This window comes from Mus caroli, unplaced genomic scaffold (assembly GCF_978045245.1).
Source record: "Mus caroli unplaced genomic scaffold, Mus_caroli_1 scaffold_4, whole genome shotgun sequence".
Classification (NCBI taxonomy): domain Eukaryota; kingdom Metazoa; phylum Chordata; class Mammalia; order Rodentia; family Muridae; genus Mus; species Mus caroli.
This window is the reverse complement of record NW_028227259.1, coordinates 69,131,562-69,148,562: the sequence shown is the minus strand read 5'-3', so window position 1 is coordinate 69,148,562 and position 17,001 is coordinate 69,131,562. Positions and strand designations below refer to the sequence as shown.

Here is a 17,001-nt window from a genome sequence, read left to right as displayed (position 1 = left end):
TACTTACGGGCGCTTGTGCAGCACGGCACAACGACTCATCCAACCCCTGGAAACGCGCCTAGCATGCTGCTTCAGCAACCTTCCCAGATGAGTCTGACCTAGGCATCAGTTTAACACCCCTTGGCTTGATGGAGAAACAAATCAAGGACCTCCAGGTGCCTGCAGTAAATCCACTTAATGCCTAACGAACAGGTAGCAAGTAGATAATGCTTTTCCTTGTTCTCAGGCGTATTTCTTGCCTGGCGTTATCTCGCTGTGATTTTCCAGGGCAGGAATGTTCCTGTGTGGGGGGATGAGGAGGCAGAAGGCAGGAGAAAGTTTCACCTTTTAACATTCAGTTAGCCTGGAAGGCTGTGGGCAGCTCTCATCTTGGGGTATTTTTCCATTCTACAGGAACGCAGACGCGTGAGAGAAGAGTTTCCCAGACTGCCTTTTGGTGCAGACAGACGCTAGGCCACCTGGAGGGGATACCCGGGCTGCCCCGCAACCCCCAGCCTCTGGGTGTCACCCTGGCTCCCCTTGCCTCCCTGCTGTGCCGCAGCCCGGCCGTCTCCACCTGCAGGGGTCGCCCTGGGAGCGCGGCCCGCCCCCTTCCGCCGCGGCCTCCGCCCCCGGCCCCGCCTTGCTGGGTTCGCCCGGCTCCGCCAGGCCCCTCCAAGCCTTTCCTCGCGCAGCCGCCGCCAAAGCCTGGAGAAGTGGAATCTCGCCGCCGCTGCTCCCTGCGCGGGCCTCGCGGAGCCGCACTGGGCATGCTCAGTCGCCGGAGCCAGTGCTGCTCTAAGTAGGAAGCTCGCGTGCTGCAGCCCGCAGCTGATCCGGGTGCTCAGCGGACTGCGAGACCTGGGAGCCGGGTCCGGAGCCGATCGAACGCCGCGCAGCGCTGGTGAGCCCCGCTTCCTTCTATGCCTTCAGCCCGGGGATCCGAGGGATGGCCCGGAGTGCGCCGCGGGAGCCGGGCAGCCGGCGAGCTTGGCTGCTTGTGCCCTCGCGGCTGCTGCTCGGTTTCTGGCGGTCACCGCCGGTCGCCCAGCCGCAGCCCCAGCTGCAGCAGCTGCCGTCGCATCTGCAGCAGGCGTCCGCTGCGGAGTCCCGCTCGCCCCGCGCCCGCGCCGCAGGGCCGGCGCTCTGGCTGCGGGCTCGCCCCGTCACTCCCATTACTCCCTCACTCCCACCCGGAGCTGGGGCTCGGCAGGGCCGGGTGAGGACACCGGGTCGCAGGGCTGTGCCCGGGCGGAGACTGCGGAGGGCAAAGTGCGGGTGGGCGCGGGCGACCGGTAGCGCACGCCCCCTTGCCCTGGGGCCGGCCTGCCTGCCGGGCGGCGCGCTCTTGCTGGAGATTCAGAGACCTGGCTAGCGTCTCCCGGGGTGCAGAGAACCCAGCTCTGCAGAAAGGAGGAGAGGGCAAAGTTCCTGTCCCCTCTGCAGCGCTGAGAGCGTTTTAACTAGAAAATGGCTGTGTGCCGAGGGCCGGATCAGGGAAGCCGGTCATCGGGGTCCCGAACGCCCCACTGCTGCTTCCTGGGAGGAATGGTGGCTCAGACGCCAGAAATGACATTTGTGCGACGAAAACTAGCTGGGCGGAGGGAGGATGCGGGAGTCCCGTAGAAACAATGATAGGTGGTCTCTCCATTGATGGAGAGGTCTGAAAACAGGAGGTCAGGCCCAAAAGGCCAAGGGAGTGTGGGGCTTAAAGAAAAAAAAAAAGCAGGAGAAATCAGATGAAGAATTGGGACCGTTTTGTAGCAAGATTCTGCACAGCCGCGACTGTCCCGATCGCTTGGGGGATGGACTGAGTGGTTTGAGAGGGCTCACATGAAGAGAGAATTAGGTCAGTGTCTGAAGCCCAGAGGGCTCTTAGAGGGGGCAGTTTTAAAAAGTCTTGTCCCTGACTTTGCCTTGTGCTCAATGTCTTAAATGAAAGTCATAAAACGATAACAGCAATATCATTTTGATATCAAGAAATAAGAAACTTTGTGAGGCTGGCCCTTTTTGTTGTTTCTTCATTTTACCGATTTAAGAATAAATTGTGACAGCTGATCTGTTGTTTTGGGATTTGGCACCTTAAATCTAAATTTTCTTTCTTGTCATGATACTATAGATCCTTTCCTGAAATGGCCATGGTAGTAGTACCTGAATTCTTGTGGCTGACCTTGCGGAGACAGGATTCTGGGAGGGAGCATTTCTTTATGAAGTTAGGAACAGGCTTTGTCTTGTTTCAGGATTTCTCCGAATTTGGAGACTCTTAGCAGAATCTTAGAGATGGCATCTGTTTGGGAAGATGGTATTTGTCCTGAGGATGGGGACCCCTCTCCCCTCCCCCCTCCCCAGGCAGGCAGAAATGTGGTGGGAACAAGGGTGGCTGGAGTGGGGAGTGGTCCCATCTGTGGAGTGTGGGGGTGGGGTAGGGGATGTCGCAGATGCAAGAGGTCTGCCACTGTCCTTTTGAACTTGTTATGTTAGGTTGATAGACACCTTCGGAAAGTTCCCAGAAACAGAAAGCCATGTGCCAGGCTTTGAGAAAGGACTCAGGTTGGGACCCTATTCTGGTTCAAGTGTGGCTGCTGTCCTCTGACACTGTTACTTCTTCCCCAAATGGATACTTTAAACTATTCACCTTTAAGGAGCTGGGTAGAATCCTGCAGTCTGAACCTTTGTAAAGAGGTAGTTGAAAAGCTGGAAGAGCTACAATGTAACAGAGTAATACTTTACATTAGTTTCAATAATATGAACACAGGCTACAACATTATCTAGGAAAAGACAAATATTACAAGAACACGTGTGCAAGCAATATTTTAGAACAGTTATTTTGTATGTCATGTTTCTATTTTCTGAGGGCTTTTCCTGCCAGAGGAGAAGCAGCAAACAAATATTGGATTCTTTTTCTGTTGGAGCAGGAACCAACACTTGAAACCCTTCCCATGAGTACTAGAATTGTGTTCTTCTTGTTGCTTACCCTGATTAGTGGCTATCTAAATTTATCTAAGAAAAAAATGGAATCTTACTATCTTTCTATCCACACCTTTAAAATAGACAGTACCTTTGGATATAATACCTTTTGTATCCCAGAGACATACCACAGTGTTTTATAGCTACTCGCTACACTAACAGGAATGAGTTTTAGAAAAACATTGTATTAAGTTATTATTGATTATGTGGGTGATACTCTCCTTGCCTGGGTTAAGAAATCTCCGATTTGATCAGTGGCTGTTCCTGACAAAACTGATATTCTGCTCTTTACATGCAGTGTCTTGTATGTGATGTATGTGGGCATGCCTGCATATGTGCCTGTACTTATCATATGCACATTCGATGGTCAGAGGATCCTTTGGTGTAGATCCTGCTAACCTTCACCGTTTTTTTGAGACCGAGTTTGGTCTTTATTGTTGACTGTTCTGCATACCAGGCTAACTGGCCTTGAGAACCTTGGAGGAAAATCCTATCTTTACCTTTTCATCTTGCAGAAGGAATACTGTATTATCATGCCGGGCTTTAATGAAGGTCTTGGGGAGTTAACCCAGGCCCTCACCTTTGCAGGGCAAGTACTTTGCCAATGGAGCCATCTCCCTATCTTCTCATGTTTCCTTTGCTTATGGTACGTTGACATAAATGCCACCCACCCAAGGAAAACCCCTTTATGAGGTGGAGACTTCAGACCCCAATAACAATCTCACTGTGAAGTTTCCTCTCATAGGAGGAGAATATTTCAATGTGTCCCATTACTATTCCCTAAGCATTCTCGCATTCTCTTCTGAGACATCTTTGATTTGTTGTTTAGGATTAGGTCTGAGTAGAAGAGCGTGCCTTACGAGTGACTCGAATGCTTGTAAGAAGCCTCCGTCCCGCGTTTTAAAACCTGCTTTGTGTTTATTTATTTTCAGTGGTGTTGTAGTACTAGCAAAAAAGAATTAAATCTAGGGATGATAAGCCAGAATTGCCCATCTTAAAGTGTCATTGGTGCATACTCTGCGTGATGACATGTGTCAGTGGTGTGCTTTGTAGCTGTAATGACTTGTCTGAGGCAGAGTGGCAGGCTCCATCAAGGGTCTGGTAGGATTTGATAGAAAGCTCACCAAGCAGCGACTCTAATGTCTTTGCTCCTGTACCCTGCTCCTCCGTTAGTCCTGCTTACTCTGTGACCTGGAGAAGTTAATTCACTTCTTGGAAGCTCAGTAGAATGAGATTTGCAATAGGATACACCCTCTGGTTGGTTTACTGAGTCCTTGGCCTGGTCCAGAGGCCTATAATATAGCCATTCAAGGAGAGAGGAGTTCATTTAGCACATAGTTCTGAAGAGGAAGGGCGAGTTCCTCTGCTAGGGAAGGAAGGCTTGGCATAGAACATAGGTAAGGCTGATTTTGTGCATCTCAGAGCCTGTCCTGCCCTGGGTTTGCCTTAACACCCTTCCTTCTTGGTCAGTTCCTGCTTCCCATTGAGTTTTTCTTTTACTACAAAATAATTGTTATCACTGAACTCTGAACCTGTGGTCTTCTGGGTAGGAGGCAGAGTCGGGGTTAGGCTTGGCTATCAGACTTTGAAAACTTTTTTTTTTTTTTTTTTAGCATCCTCTGAAGAGAGACTTTCTGCTTTTAGGCTCCCAGCCCATGTAGAAGACTCTACCAGTTGCAGGGGAAGCCTTCTGTGACTCGGTTGCTGATCTCTACCTTGTAGAACTTTAGCAGAGCTTCCCTATGTGTTATCCTTCGCCTTCTGCCCTTAACGAGAGGTGCAGCTCTTGGCCATAGGAACTGGTTGCCGCTGTCATTTGAGGTGAGCATCTTCCCTGGCTGTGCAGGTGTTTGTGGTCTGCTGCTGCAGTAGCAGAAGTACCAGCTAGATGGTGATGGGGCTGAGGATACAGGGCGCCTGTTCCATTCTGGGTTGTGCTGTTCCATTCTGGGTTGTGCATACATTGCTTTCAGGATGCTCACAAAACTCTGCACTGTTAGTCTTTAAGTGAGGCAGGAGAAGGTAGCCAGAGTTACTGCAGCACTTAAGTAACAGTGAGGGCAGTGACATCAGGGCCTCTGGCCTGGAGGATTCCGAATGCCTGCAAGGAGCAAAGCAAGAATTGCAAACATGGGAAGAGGTCAGGCGGTGAGAACGGAAAAGGTAGGGAGAGGAGGTAAGACATCACCATGTAGTCAAACCTAGGGAGCCTGGATCTAATTAATCGCCTAGGAGGTCAGCACACTGACCAACTTACTAACTGACCAACTAACAACAAAAGATAGGGACAAAACAAAACAGAACTAAAGGAAAAAAAGTGACAATGTATAACTTCCTGGTATATAGGATGTATAGAATGCATGAGTTCACCGAGACAAAGGAGAGAGAGCATAGAGCAGAATAATGGGGTGAAATAGGCCCGAAATGTTTTCTTCATGTTAATGACTTGAGAGTGTTAGGTTAGCCATTGTGTCCTTTTCCTCTTGTGGATGCTGCAGGATTTTGCCTAGCGGGGCAGTACCTGAAGTTTCTGAACTTGAGCTATATCGGCAAGCCTGCTTCAAGGAATGCTTGGAGTGGGAGGAAGTGTGGCTTTGTTATTTTTAGTTGACTAAAAAAAAAAAAAGAAAAGAAAAGGAAAGGAAAAAAAAGTGCAGACTTTTGAACTGAGCTAGGAGGAGCGTGCTTTAGAGGATGCAACTGGACCGACTTTGTAGAGTTCTGAAGAGGAAGGGCGAGTTCTGCTGCTGGGGAAGGAAGGCTTGGCATGGAAGATGGAACGGGATGTAGCATGTCCAGTCCACCACCTTAGAAAACAGATCTCCATTTGTAGGCATTGCAGAAGTGAACGGTTTGTGTCTATGCAGAGCACAGTGCAGGCTCTGAGGGCTGAGAGTCTATCGGTGACATTTTCATTGTTCTTACTACAGTGATAACGGCGATGTTAAAGCCAGGATTTTATTGGTGTTCAAATGAGGAGAGCTGCCCCTTTCTTTGAGATTATGCCCTTCCAATTTTGGGGTAAAAATCTTCTCTGAAGGGGTGGGAATATTTTCATTTGGCAGCTTAATGGTCCATGAAATTGCTAAGTCTGGGAATCTGGTCCTGAGATGCACAGTTCTGCCCTTGGGATTGAGTTAGTAGCAAAGCCAGACCAACACACAGAGCTTGTGGGTGGGCTGCTAAGGCCCCTGGGCCTTCCAGGAATGTAGAGTGACCCAGAGTCGCAGGAGCTGTGAAGGAATTCATTTTGAAAGTGCCCTGGGAACTTGTGTGAGCATTTTTGAATTATAGCCCAAGAATGGCCAGCAGGATGCCAGGATGAAGGACAAGGGCCTGGGAGAGCAGACAGGGCAATGTGAAGTCAGCAGGCAGGCCTGGAGATGTATCTTGGCATTTGTTTGTTTGCATGGAGATCTCTTTCTGGCAGAGCAACATGCTTTTGCAATTTGGAGATGGTGATTCTAGGAATTGCTGTTGGAAGCAAGACCATTGGATCATGAATTGCTTAATAGTCTTCTTCATGTGGCCTCCCACGCTATGTGGATGAACCTGAGATGCTTAGGGGGAGCTTAAGAATGGTTGGCTCCTGGAAATGGCTGCTTTTCACCTTTTTTGTTTTTTTGTTTTTTTGTTTTTTGGTGGTATTGGGTTGACGGGGGCAGGGGAAGAAAAAAAAACTTTGGTTTGAAATAATAGTTTAACATAGTAAAGAATGTGTTTCAGGCAACACTAGAAGTCTGTTGAGCTTACCACTAAGAAGATGTATCAGTCACTAAAGCACTTGCCAGACAAGCATAAGGACCAAAGTTCAATTCCCAGCACCCGTGAACAAGCTAGGCATTGTGCCTGTAACCCCAGCTTTGGAGAGGAAGAGGCAGGAAGATCTTTGGGGCTTGCAGGCCAGCCAATCTAGCTGAGTAGGTGAACTTCAGGGTCAATGAGAGAGACCCTGTCTTTAAAAATAAGGAAGAGATCTGGGTGGTGGTGGCACATACCTTTATTCCCAGCACTCAGGGAAGCAGAGACAGGTGGATTTCTGAGTTCAAGGCCAGCTGTGAACTCACTCTACAGAGTGAGTTCTAGGACAGCCAGGGCTACACAGAGAAACCCTGTCTCAAAAAAAGAGAGGGAGAGAGAGAATGAGAGAATAATTTGAGGAATGTGAACACCATTGACCTCTAACCTATGTATGTACATATGTTTACATATGAGAACACATGTAAACATGTCTATAAAATCTGTGCTTAATCATCTCACTGATCCTAATAATATCAACCTTACCATGAAATTCTTTGAGCTCAGAGCTCCATGGCTGTTGTGCCATCTAACCCTCAGGAAACCCTGTTCCTATTTTAGAGATAAGAAAGCTAAGGTCTTTTCTAATAGGCTGTACAGTGGCCATCCTGTTGTCCTGGACCTTCAGTAAATACCGAGGAGACCACTGGTTGCCAAGTGACAGGATGAAGAGATAACATTTATTTATTAGGAGCCAACTGTGTGCCTGCAGCTCTACAGGAAGCATTTCATTTAACTCTTTGGGGTATAGCTTCATTTCCCATTTGACAGTTTGCCGTGCTTTAGAAAAGTTAGAGGCCTTGTCCAGGCCCTACACAAGACTTGTCTTGTCACCATACCATTAAACTTCCTTTAGCTCAGTGTTTGGGGAAAAGGTAAAAATGTTACCTCCTATTTGATTTCAAAGCACACAGTTAACTGGCATCTGCCTGATGGTGGCACTGCTATTTTGGCTCCCAAGTGCATTTTTTTTTTCATGTGATTTTCCAGACATTGGAAACTAGGAGTTGCTCTGTTGACTCTCTGGGCATTTCCCAGGATAGATTGCTTCTGTATAAAATAAGGGGGATCTGGTGAGTTGTCATCACATGCAAGTACCAGAAAGCTGAGCCACTGGATAAGGATTTCAGGGCCACCCTAGCAGGCTCAAGGCTGGTCTGAGGTTCTGACTCCTGGGGCCTTGGCCTGAAACCACGGGAGATGTTGTGTTTCCCTGAGTATCATGCTTGTTCTTTGCTGCTGACTGTGTTCTTAACTTGAGGGTCTTTGTTTAGTTTGTTCAGTAGTCTTGTTCTAGGCAAAGGCCAGGCTACCTTCTACATTGAGTATCTTGTATTGCTGGGCAGTGCTATCTGTAAGTGGAAGTACTGTGTTTAGCTGAAGTACTTACTGTCTGTCGGTCGAAATACTGTATATGGCTGGGCAGTGCTGTCTGTAGGTAGAAGTACTGTGCATAGCTACAGTACTGTCTCTAGGTAGAAGTATTGTGTATAGATGGGCAGTATTGTCTCTGGGTAGAAGTACTGTGTATGACTGGGCAGTATTGTCTCTGGGTAGAAGTACTGTGTATAGCTACAGTACTGTCTGAAAGTACTGTGTATAGATGGGCAGTACTGTCTATAGTTGAAAGTACTGTGTATAGCTGGGCAGTACTCTCTGTAGGTGGAAGTACTGTGTATGGCTGGGCAGTACTCTCTGTAGGTGGAAGTACTGTGTATGGCTGGACAGTACCGTCTATAGGTGGAAGTACTGTTTATAGTTGGGCAGTACTGTCTGTAGGTGGAAGACTGTGTATGGCTGGGCAGTACTGTCTGTAGGTAGAAGTACTGTTTATAGATGGGCAGTACTGTCTGTAGTTGAAAGTACTGTGTATGGCTGGGCAGTACTCTCTGTAGGTGGAAGTACTGTGTATGGCTGGGCAGTACTCTCTGTAGGTGGAAGTACTGTGTATGGCTGGGCAGTACTCTCTGTAGGTGGAAGTACTGTGTATGGCTGGACAGTACCGTCTATAGGTGGAAGTACTGTTTATAGTTGGGCAGTACTGTCTGTAGGTGGAAGACTGTGTATGGCTGGGCAGTACTGTCTGTAGGTAGAAGTACTGTTTATAGATGGGCAGTACTGTCTGTAGGTGGAAGTACTGAGTATGCCTGGGCAGTTCTGTCTGTAGGTGGAAGCACTGTGTATAGTTGGACAGTACCATCTGTAGGTAAAAGGAGAAACCTAGCGCAAGTTAGGTTTCCTGGGTTGCTTCATTTTTGGTGAGCTACTGCAATGTAATTTGCAGACGGACTTGGCTGAGGCCTGATGAGAATGCTCAGTTACTGGGGCCGAGATACCATGGGGAGCACTGCTCAGCCCGACTCTCTCCTGCTGTCGGTACAGAACTTTTCAGATCCTCCCCAAGAAACAAGTTTCATATATGTTTGTCTAGGTCATTAGTGAAGAGAGACGTTCATCCGGTGACTCCCAGAAACCTCAGCTCCACATGCCCACTCTTTTGTGCAGCCGATGTTAATTGTGTACATAGTTGGTACCAAGCACTGTGCCAGAGCACTGGGGGTAAGGTGCTCTGATGGAGGCCTGTGTGGGCTTTGCGGGAGTGGTGACAGAGGAAGCTGTTTCTTCTTTTCAGAAGTGGGGTTGCTGCGAGGAAGAGGAGCCGTGGCAAGTGGCTCCTGCCCCACGCTCAACTCCCTGGAACTTTCAGAGCCTGTCTCCACTGCCAGCACCCGTGGAAGTAGGAGTGTGACCATTCAAATCTCTGCAGTATCTGCTTTTGCATTTGGGGGTTAGGGGAGGGACAGGACACTTTTGCCCTACAGGGCCCATTTGACCCGGAGACATTTTAGCTTGACTCTTGGCTTTTGCAGATAGAGGTTAGAGATGCTGTTGGCCAGTGTACAGTGCATAGGGCAACCTGCTCTGCAGAGATTATCAGAGCTTGGTGTTAAAAAATTCTACTCAGGGTTCTGGTGTTGCCCTGTCATGGAGTCACCACGTCTCCACCAATGGCGGAATTCTAGTTGAACACCATAATTATGTAATGTCTCACCTGCAAACGAGAAAGCCAGAGGTGTGTATGTAACAGGAATCTAAGGACTTCAGGAGCCAACAGAGGATAAGGGCTTAGACCACCACTTGGCAGGCAGTGAGACTTGGCTTGCTAAGGTTTGCCTTTTCAACCAGAGAGCTCCACTATGGGGAACACGTTGTAGCATTGGCCCCTGGGTGTACTTTGGTATAAGAACTGCCTGGAGGTTTCCCCTACTCCTTGTGTCAGTATTTCCCACTGTTCCCACCCTTTTGGGTCTAAGGCTTTCAGTAGCTTCGCCTTTCATCCCTTTTTCCCAGGGACCCAAATTTATGTCCTTGCCAGGCCTTCCCCTTGGGGGCTGGGAGTATATTTATGATCTGCCTTAGCTCCTCCATCTATTTCGGGAATGGTGAGGAAGCAGGAAGCAGGTCAGGGGGAGCTGCTGTATCGCTTCCTGACTGCCAAGGCGTCCTCCACCATGAGATTCCGAGGCGGGAGGGAGGCAGGTGGTAGTGCCTGCTCGTAACTCTTCCCTCTGCACCCCCAGCTCATCCCCCAGCTAAGTGCCTACTACATCCAAAATACCCAGTAATTGGGTCACAACACTATCTGCCTGCCAGGAGTCATTTCTGAAAATCAAAGCAAAGACGCAGACTTCTCTCAGTGAGATCTGAAACATCTCTATCTTCTGCTTAACGGCTACTCCAGAAATAGAAACAGAGGAAAGCTGTCTTGTCATCTCAGTTAGGTGGCTGTGTCTTTGTGGCCTGGAACTATATCTTATTTTTACTTTTGTTAAAAGTATTTGGATCCCTCTTACAGGGCAATGAGCCTTTGTGGACTCCATTCAATGGATCAGATTTACTGTTAAATTTTCATAATAGGAGTTCTGGGTTTTGGATGCTGTCAACAGACTATAGAGAATGTAAGAAACCAAGTGTCTTAGTTACTGTTCTATTGCTGTGAAGAGACACCATGACAGACAGTTTCTAAAAGGCGGCATTTAATTGGGGGCTGGCTTACAGTTTAGAGGGTTAGTCCATTATCATCATGGTGAGGAGCATGGCAGGCAGGCAGGCCTGGCGCTAGAGCATTGACCAATAGCTTACATCCTATCTGCAAGATGGAGACAGAGAGGGGGAAGGAGAGGGAAAGAGAGACAGACAGATAAATGGAGAGACAGAAGGACAGAAATAGACAAGCACTGGGCCTGGTGTAGGCTTTTAAATCCTCAAAAGTCCACCCCTGGTACACACCTCCTCCAACAAGGCCACACCTCCTAATCCTTCCCAAACAGTTCCATCAACTGGGGACCAAATATTAAACTATATGAGCCTTTGGGGCCGTTCTCATTCAAATCACCACACTGAGGTTATTTCTAACTCTTTCCCCACAACTCTTGTCTTCTCCTGAATGAGAGTAATGACCTCTTAGTTTGCATCTCTGTTTGGCTTCCCAGAAGCTGGGGACTGATCCCAATGCCCTGTGATGAACCTGACCAGGATGGCCACTCTGTCTGCTTGGAACTCTCATTTATAGAGCTCAGGAACCGCCTACAATACAGTAGGACATTACCAGCAGAGAAGCACTCTGCTTGCTCCCCTGACCAATGCCTACTTTTGGTTGAGTTTCCAGTGTGTCAGGTCTCAGCTCAGTCTCTTCTGCAGCTGTCCCGCTACCTATTTCTCTGCTGTTTAAATTCTTGTCTCCAGCCCCTGTGTGGAACCCTGCCGGTCCCCCATAGCCTCCATTTTCTTCCCACCACCATCGCCACTCTCTGCAGAGTTTGCAGTCATTCTCCAAGTCGCTTGCCCGTTTCTTCTCTGTGCTGTTTCTAAAATGCTCTGCAGGTGTGGGCATGTCTGTCTGCCCATCCAGGAACTCCTTGTTACCTGCAGGCTGCTTGGCACTGAACCCAACACCCTTGGTGATCTACCTTCCCTCTCATGCCCTGGGCTTGCACACTACCATTTATTTGTACAGCGTGCCATGCATTCTTTGGCATTGAACAGAGGGCTTCTGTTGGCTGCATCCATCCCCAGTGGACTGGTTTTCGTCTGTCTGGTATCAGTCTTCCTACAGGAAGTTGCTTACTCGGTGTCTACCTCCCTGTGCATCAGAATCACCCCTGGGCTGGTGAAAACATATCTCACTGGTCCTAGCCCTAGAGTTCCCAGGTCTGTGGTGTGGCTTGATGCAAGTCTACATTTGTCAGGATTTCCCAGGTAGCATCTAAGCTGCTAGACTGGGCTCACACCTGGAGAGCCAGTGGTGTCTATGATCACCCAGGTCAGGGCCTGGGGTTCTTCTCTGTGCTCCCACTGGGGGAATCTCATACCCTAAGTCCTGAGCCCTTTATCTTCATCAGCATTTCTTCCTGGCTTCTGTAGTCTGTGGATCCTTGTGGGATGGTTCTGAATTCCTTTCTATTTGCATTTCCAGTGTTGGAAAGAACACATTTTCTGCATCTGTTGTTTCTGTTTCCTTTCCCTCTCTCCCTCCTCCTTCCCCCTCCTCCCCACCCCTGAATTTGTAAGCAATATACTGTGATGTTAAGGAGGTCAGTATGAGTTTACATATAAGTCATTTTTTTTTTTTTTTGGTTGTTCTAAATTCTAGAATGGTTTGGAAAGAAGCCATTACTGTTTCTAGAACAGAGTTTTCTTGTACTTCTCCAGTGTGACTAACGTGGAAATAAAATGTGTCCAAAAGAAACGCAGAGGACATTCAATTTAGCAAATAGAATTGCATACACATAGTCCTTATATTTAAAAACAAAACCACCAGATCACACTGAATTGAAATTAAGCCATATTTAACTTAGACCATATAACCAAATGCTTAAGTCGTCATTTGTGCAGGCAAGAGGGAGGGCTACTAAACTATCTCCTTCACGTATCCATGTGTTTATTGAGCATATGTTTATTCTGCCTATAGCCTCCTGATAGTCGGCCCTTTGAGCGGCCATGGAGAGTTGTAAGATGCTCTGCTCTCTTTGATGTAGGGGAAGTCTGGGCCACCTTTCAGTGTTCATAGGTGCACTGATCAATGGATTGAAAAGTGAGCTCAAGTAGAAGCCCAGGAGCCATTTTATTAGAGTATAAAAGAAAAACAATCCCAGAGGAGGCAAGCTGTAGAGGTCAGCTGCTGCCTGGAGAAGGGGGATAGAAAAGGGGGATGGAGAAGGGAAGGGAAGGAAGCAGCCATGACGTGTAAGCTGGCATGTGGGTCAGACACCTGGGTGACTGGCAGCCACATGGTGGGGAGAGAGGCTTTAGAGAAAGCAGGGAAGCCTGAAATGTTTGGGGAGAAGCCCAAAGTGTTAAGAAAAGCAGGTTCAAGAAGAAGAAGAAGAGAAGGAAAAATTAACTTTGTTTTGAATGATTCAGAAAGGTGGGCTGACTTAGGACCCTACGCGGCTGCAGCCTCTAAGCCTCTGCATTAGTGGTGAGGTTTGTAGCAAGGAAAAGTACAGTATTTCGTTAAAGAACTGATTCCACCGGCCCCTTTAGCCTGGCTTAAGGTGAGCCCACCCTCGCAGGTCCTTCAGCCAACGTGATTGAAACTAGCCCACTTGAGATGCTAGGTCTCTATCCAAGCCAGCGATTCTGTTTTTCTGATCTAACCTCTTGGTAGGAAATGCTGTGAAAGAGAGGGGTGGTGAGATCCCAGGGCCTAGGATCCTCTTAGATCAGGTGGTGTGACCGGGTGATATTCTTCTGGGTCCTGAGTGACGGGAAATGAAGGCTATGTCAAAAGCCTGGTATGTTTATGCTCCACATATGTGTAACGAGTGTACCCAGTGTAAACTTAAAAGAACATACAAGCAAATGCATAATGAATATAGTGTAAATTAAAAAAATATATATATACGCAAGTAAACCCAAATGAGGAAACAGGGTGACATGGAGAGGAGCCCTTTCAGGCCAGCGGATTGGCTCAGAAGGGCCTTGCTTACAAACCGTCTTCAGAGATCCCTTGGACACCAATTGTGCTCACCTTGTTCTGGTGCCTGCCGTCTGGGTCTGAGCTCGGTACCGCCTCCGGGACTTCTAAAATAGGCTGCTTAGCACATGCTAGTTAGAAATGAAGTGATAATCTTGGTGTCACACCGAGGAACACATGAGCAAAGCAAAAGTAGCTGGGCAAGGCCGTCAGTTCCTTCTGCGAAGAGGCTTGCCAGAACTCAGGTATGCCAGCAAGCGTTCTTGGCCAAGATGGTTTCTGTCTTCTATCCCCAGTGTCGATGGTAACTGTGACCCATCTGTGGGAGCTCAGCTGATGAGAATGGCAGTGTAAGGAAAAAGAAGAAAGGCTCAGGAAATTCGAATCCTTGCTGGGCTAACTACCTATGATAGAAACAACAACAAAAACAACAACAATAAAAACCCATTTCTTATGTGCTTTGGCCTTACTTGGTTTAACAGATTGTAGGTTTTGATTTGAATTGTGGAAATTGTGACGTCATTGCAACTTTCAGGTATGCAGACATTTCTCTGGGTGTCAGCTGCCAACTAAGGGGAAGGCAGAAGGGAGGTGACTGACCTGTGGGTTTCTAAGGGCAAGCACTAAATTTAAGAAATAACTCCCCAACCTGGCTTTTCTACACCACGCTTGGTTCTCTCCTTCCTATTTTCTCTTCCTCCTCGTTCTCTCTCTCCCTCCTTCTCTGCATGGAGTAGCCCCCTTCCTCAGGACTGCATAGCCAAGTGGGCTTGAACTTAACTATGTTAAACTCTTAGACTTCAGACCTCGTTTTACTGTGTGCCAGAATTAGAGGCAGTCAGCTACTATGTATCATGCTCAGCTCTTGAATTGACTTTTAGTCAAGGTATGCTTAGTTTTGATCTTTCGTGAAGTTAGAGTACAGGTGATCTAGGCAGCCATTTTGAAGAGGTTTATTTTCTGATTCCTTACAGTTCTTTGCTATAGCAAGCACAGAAGGGGTCAGGTAGGGGTGAGCTTGCTAAAAACGTTTATTTTCGAGGCTCCTGGGGTGAGTCTTAGAAAGAAAGAAAGTATGTTAAGGTATGGTAGTTAAGATGCCTGATACCTGTAAGTAATCCCAGCACTTGGGAGGTGGAGGCAGGCGGGAGGAACAAGAGCCCAGGACAGCCTGGGAGACATGGTAAGAATAAAAGAACATTTCACTCAGTTATCAGGTGAGTGAAGAGCCTCCGATCCGTGCTGCATTCTCTTCTGCTTAGAGTAGTTTCCGGAAAGATGAAATGGGAGTTTACTTAGAAAAGAATGAAAGGAGCCAGAGCTTGAGGGAACAACCAGAGACACATCTAAGCAGGGCAGGGAGTGAGGAGCAGGGAGGAGCTGGGAGGAAGGAGCATGTGGTGGTGGGGGGAACATGGGGAGGAGCAGGGCTGGGAGGAGCATTGTTTAGAGGAGCATTGCTGGGAGGAGCAGGACTGGGAGGAGCAGGGCAGGGAGGTTCCTTTAGTTCAGGGCTTTAGATTTGGGTGGGCTGTACTCTTGGGTTCCTAGTTTTGTGCTCCTGAAGAGACAGGGACTCTCACAGGGATGATGGTGGTCCTGTAGACTGTTACGGGGGACAGGGTCTCCATGTTGCAAAGCTCTGAGGAAAATCCTGTTGCCTTCATAGTGAGTGTATTATACCGATCTGGGCAGAAAAACCTGTGAGCGATGGTGTGAGGGAGACGGAACTGCCACTGTGCAGGTCATGGCCGTGGGGTCAGCGTCAGCGTCAGTTTCTAAAAATGACTCCCAGAACTGGAGGTTAATTCTACCAAAATAAATACAGGAAGCCCTGCATTCCACCCACTAGCATATCACTGTCTCGTGGATCCAAGTCATCTCCTGCTGCGTCTGGTTTTACTTCCATGTAAATCACCTCACTTTACCAGGCCTAGGTCCTGCTGTTTTTTTAATAAGGAGTGGAATTTCATTGTTTTTTTTTTTTTCCTCCCTTGGTTCTGAGGACCGGAGAATTGCACGAAAGAAACAATTAAAACAACAAGAACAATAAAAAGACCCAGAGCTCATTGATTTGTGGCATTATTATTTTTATTCCTGTAAGAAAGCAGGATTTTCACATCTACGGGACCACGCTGTTTCCCTTTGGGAGAGATAAGGGGGTGGGGCTGGGTGGCTGCATTCAGAGTTTATATAAAGTTTTGCTTAACATTTGTTCCTGGATGAACGTTTGTGAATGTATTGACTTCTTTCTGCAGCGCTGGCTATTGGACAATACCACGATGCCGTGCCAAGAACGGTTTCCTGCTCGAGCGAAACTTAAGGCAGCCTTCACTGGTGTAATAGGAGACTTGGTGGGTGCAGGCTTTCATTACAGCACCTTGATTTTTCCCTCATGTTGACCTTGGGATTAATTTCAAAATGCCTGGCCTTATGCCATCTTGATAGATGCTTATGTTAAAGAATGGGATGGGACGTCCCCTGTGAATGTTCCAAGGTGATCTAACTGTTAACAGTTTGTTTGCATAAAGCCAGCCACAGGAGAGGGATAGGATAGACTCAGAAATAGGCTCTGTCTCTGGGAAGGATAGATAGTGGATGACTTTGTTCCCCCCTCTGTCTCTTTCTTCCTTTCCGAGCTCTGGCAATGAGAAAGGGAGTAAAATGACTATCGTGAGTTTCATCTGAAAGGTATGTTCCCGGGACTGGCTCTCAGAGACTAGTTGAAATGAACCAAACACAAAGGGCCTATGGCTTACTAACCTGGGATAGTCGGGTCACTGAGGCAGAAGCTAGACCTGTGGTTGCTAGGGTGTGGTTGCTAGCTGATGTTCCGTGGGACCAAGGTTTCATCCGGAAGAGACGTCTGGAGGATGGATGCTGGTGACAATGGCCCAGCAGTGTGTATGTGCTTAATTCATCTAACTATACACTTAAAAGTGGTTGAAGCAGTTAAAATTTGGGGGAGGAATTAACTTGCCCAGGACCAAAGTTCCTTTGAGCATGTCCAAACCTCTGGGTGGCCTGCACCTGAGCCTGGAGCTCTAACGGCTGGGGAGGGGACGGATAGTACTCACTTGTCACTTGACCTGGACACCAAGTTCCTGTCCTTTCAGAAAGCTTTCTTCTGTGGGGAAACTCATCCAGACCAGGCTTTAGATGCAGATGATCTGGGTTTAAAGGAGCAGCCAGAGCTGCAGTTTAGTTTCTCCACCCATGAGATACTGGCACGAAGCGGAGCTGGTGGGCGGGTCTGCTGTGGGCCTGTGAAATGTGTG

General features: G+C 47.9%; 1 protein-coding gene across 9 annotated transcripts in view; it reads left to right on the top strand.

The window, feature by feature from the left end:
- The first annotated feature begins 646 nt into the window (after positions 1-646).
- The window catches only part of Apbb2 (amyloid beta precursor protein binding family B member 2), a 326,097-nt gene continuing 309,742 nt past the window's right edge, over positions 647-17,001 (top strand). For 5 of the 9 annotated variants that reach the window (XM_085836739.1, XM_021162014.3, XM_021162011.3 and 2 more), the window contains exon 1: positions 648-883. The gene's annotated coding sequence lies outside the window, so the exon portion shown is untranslated. Of the gene's footprint in view, positions 884-4,559; positions 4,768-17,001 lie in introns of all 9 variants that reach the window. The other 4 variants (XM_021162015.3, XM_029477235.2, XM_085836737.1 and 1 more) reach the window with 3 other exon arrangements.